The sequence below is a fragment of the Ricinus communis genome, chromosome 9, assembly GCF_019578655.1.
Source record: "Ricinus communis isolate WT05 ecotype wild-type chromosome 9, ASM1957865v1, whole genome shotgun sequence".
Taxonomy (NCBI): domain Eukaryota; kingdom Viridiplantae; phylum Streptophyta; class Magnoliopsida; order Malpighiales; family Euphorbiaceae; genus Ricinus; species Ricinus communis.
In genome coordinates this window covers 17385932-17390072 of record NC_063264.1, presented here as the reverse complement: position 1 = coordinate 17390072, position 4141 = coordinate 17385932, and the positions used below count along the sequence as shown (strand labels likewise).

General features: G+C 31.4%; 1 non-coding gene across 1 annotated transcript; it reads right to left on the bottom strand.

The window, feature by feature from the left end:
• Positions 1-2886: 2886 nt before the first annotated feature.
• Positions 2887-2993, bottom strand: LOC125371265. Its single transcript, XR_007217565.1, has one exon. It is a non-coding gene; the product is annotated as a small nucleolar RNA R71 (small nucleolar RNA).
• Between the last annotated feature and the right edge of the window lie 1148 nt (positions 2994-4141).

The following is a 4141-nucleotide window of genomic DNA, read 5'->3' as shown; positions in this document are numbered from 1 at the left end:
CTCACAAATTTCCATTAAACCCTCACAAAAATAAAATTATACTTTTAATCCTTATTCCAAAATAATCCTCCAATTAAATTAAATAATCAATTTCCACCTCAAAATTTAATACTACTAATCAATTATAATACCAATTTTCTCAAAATTCTTTTATAAAAACATCCCTTACAATTTCTATCATAATTTTCCAATATATAATTTTATTTATATAAATATGCATTTGGAAAAATTTGAATAACCAGAATATAATCATTTCTCAAATAGTTTACTTGAATAAAAATAAAGCTAAAATTAACTTAAATAAAAACTCACTATTAAATATATAAAAAGAAATTCCGGGTGTTACACAGACAAGGATATTCCTATATTTGATGAGCAAAATGTGCCGCCTTTTTTGTTGTCATCCCTGAAGAGGCTTGAGTTTCCAACATTTGAAGGAACTACAATGGATATGGAAATGGCTAATTTTTTCATGAAGCATGCAGCAGTTCTTGAAATAATTAAAGTTTTATTGATCCGTAAATATATCTGTAATTACCATGACGAAACCTACGTTTTAAAGGAGATAATTAAGTTTCCAAGGGTATCAAGCAAATGCCAAGTTCTTTTTTCTAGAAATTCTTAGAAGATTTTTATAATTTTAGTGCTTTCATTGATGAAAATACTTATGATATGAGATTGTGATTAAACTCTTGTTTATTCCTTTTTATGGTTTTATTTTAATGTTTACTCTTCATTCTGATCTTTATCATGAAAAATTATGCTGTTGCTGCTCGCCTTCAATTGTAATGAACATTTCAATATTGTGGAGTCAATAACAAGAACCTGTAACTAAAGTCTATCCTTCAAGGTTTATTTTACTCTCTTTAAAAAATAGCTATGGAGTTATAATTAGAGGTTTCACTCAAGCCGCGATAGTATTGCTCTTGAAAATAAGAAGTGATAATTTGCATTTTATGCATACTAATTATCCTATTTTCTTGGTTATTATTAAGTATTTGTACTTAATTATGGATCTTAAATGTGATTATTGATTTTTATATTAGACGAAAATTTTGATGCAACATGAAGCTAAAATGATGATATTTGATGAGTTTTCATAAATATTGATGCTTTGGAGAGTTTTGGATAAAATGAAGAAAAGATGGCAGAAGATCTCTTCAGTTAGAGCGTGCCCACGGCGTTTTCCAGAAATCTGAATTTTGTGGAAAGAAGCTTAAAGTGATATTATTTTCCATGTGGCTTTTTAATTCATTTTTGGGAGTGTTTACTCACTAAAACTCCTTATTACTCAAGGTTTATTTAAGAATGAATGATTCCTATTTAGACACAACTTCTACTATTTCTTATTGGGTGAGTTTTCCTACTTGGGGAATAAGAAGATATATATTAGGAGTTTTTAGGGTTAAGAAGGGACGAACTCTGAGACCAATATTTTTCATTCATTGTTTTAGCTTTCTTCTTTGTTTTATTTTCTCTAAAACAATTATATGTGGCTGAACTCTTTTCTTTCCAACTCAAGGTTAATTAAGGTTTAAATTCATATGAACTGTGAGATTTAATTATTCTTCATTATTTTCTTAAATTTATTAATATTCATGTATTTTCTATGTCTATTAGGAATTCTATTTTTGTTGATTGTGTAAAAAGGCCTATTACTCAATTATCAAGATAGTCTATGCTAAATTAGAATATTAAATCCGTAATTATTTAATTATTCTAATGATTAGTGGTAGAATAACATACCCATGTTATATGGATACATAATCTAGTCTAAATGAATTCATCTTATGTATTTGTTGGCTAGAATTGAGTTTCTTTAAATTGTATTGCTATTGGTAAATTAAATCTTAGAAACTTTTCTAGGGTTGTTTATTTAATAATAGAATTAATTAAATGGCTTCCATTGATTAACAAAAAATTAAGGAGAAATTAGGTTGTTAGAGCTTCTCAATAATTATAACCAATTTATTAATGGATTTGGAAATTATATTTGCATCAATGATCAATTCAATGAATTAAACTAAGATTATACCTTGGATTGGAGTTTTCTCATATTGATTTATCTTCTCAAATTTTATTATTACTTCTAATTGATTTTTAGTTTAATTTGTTTTGATTCCAAATTTAAAATGCCCCCTAATTTTATTTGAATTTTTGTTAAAGAAATAAATCTTACCAATCTCTGTGGATTCGACCCTACTTGTCACTATTTACAAGTTATTTTTATTCAAAGAGTAGGAATTTATTTTTATTGGATTCGACATCCATCAAATTTTGGCACCGTTGCCGGGGATTGGTGTCACTTAATTAGATTTATTTCTTTTATGTCTCGTTCTTCTCATACAAGAAAATTTGAATTTGATCCTGAGATTGAAAAAATCACAAAAAAGAATAAGGAAGGAGACTAAAGATCGTTGTAAGAATTCAAAATCTTCTTCGCCTTCTACACCTCCAGAATTGAAAATAGATTTTGACTTGGTTGATTCTTCAAGTGATTCTAAATTAGAAGAAACCATGGAAAATCAAGGAAGAACTCTAAGGGAATTGGCGGCACCAAATGTAGACCAACAACCGCTTTGCATTCAATATCCTGATTTGGAGGTAGCCTTTAAGCTAAAATTAGGTTTGATACATTTATTACCTACTTTTTGCAGTCTTGAGAATAAAGATCCTCATAAACACTTGAAAGATTTTCATATGGTGTGTTCGAGCACGAGACCCTAAGAGGTATCCGAATAACAAATCAAAATGCATGCATTTTCATTTTCATTAGTCGATAGAGCTAAGGATTGGCTATTCTATTTGCCATCTGGTTCTATCACCACATGGACGGATATGGCAAGAGCATTCCTTAACAAGTTCTTTCCCGCCTCAAGAGCCGCAAGTATGAGGAGGGAAATATGTGGAATCAAGCAAAAAGATATGGAGACTCTCCATGAATATTGGGAACGATTCAAAAAATTATGCGCGAGTTGCCCTCAACATGGAATTACTGAACAACTTCTCATCCAATACTCTTATGAGGGATTGTTAACCATGGAGAGAAAAATGATGGATGCTGCTAGTGGAGGCGCTATAGTGAACAAAACTCCTCAAGCCGCTAGGGAATTGACCATCATGGCTGCCAACTCTCAACAATTTGGCTTCGGTCAAGACTCAACACCAAGAAGAGTGAATGAGGTAAGTAGCAATTCTATCGAAACTCAATTGTATAAACTAACTTCTCTTGTTCAATAATTGACCTTAGGAAATGCACCAAAAGCCAGAGTTTGCGGAATTTGTACTGATCCAAGTCATACAACCGACATGTGTCCAACACTTCAAGAGGACTCTAATGAGCAAGTTAACATGGTTGGAGGATTTTCAAACAAGAAGTATGATCTCTATTGAAACACGTACAATCCAGGATATAGGGATCATCCTAACCTTAGCTATGGATCAAGAAATCAAAATTTTCAAAACTCTCATCAAAATTTCCAAGAAAAATCAGGAAATTTCCAACAATCATCTCTTGTAAAGCAAGGTATGTCTCTTGAAGACATTGTTCAAGAGCTTGCTAATAATACAAATGTTTTTCAACAGGAAATGAGAGCAAGTATTCAAATTTTAGAGGCTAAAGTAGGGCAATTGGCATCTTCAGTGAGCAAATTAGAATCTCGAGGTAAATTGCCATCACAAACAATTGTCAATCCAAGGCACAATGCTAGTGCAATAACCTTGAGAAGCGGAAAAGAATTGAAAGAATCTGATAATGTAAAAAGGCATGGGCAAGCCTTAGAAGAGGAGATTGAAAAAGAAGTGGCGACCTCATCGTAAGAAACCGACCAATCTCAAGTACCAAACAATGAGAAACAAAAGGTATTGGTGACAAAACCTCTTTTTCCCGAAAGATATACTAAAGCTAACAAACAAGAAGAGGAAAAAGAGATATTTGAGATATTTCGCAAAATTGAGGTAAATATTCCATTACTCGATGCAATTAAGCAAGTACCTCGTTATGCTAAATTTCTCAAAGAGTTGTGCACCAATAAGAAAAAGTTAGAAGGTATGGAAAAGATAAGTGTGGGTGAGAATGTTTCGGCTATTCTTCAAAGAAAGCTACCTCCCAATTGCAAGGATCAAGGTACATTTACTATCC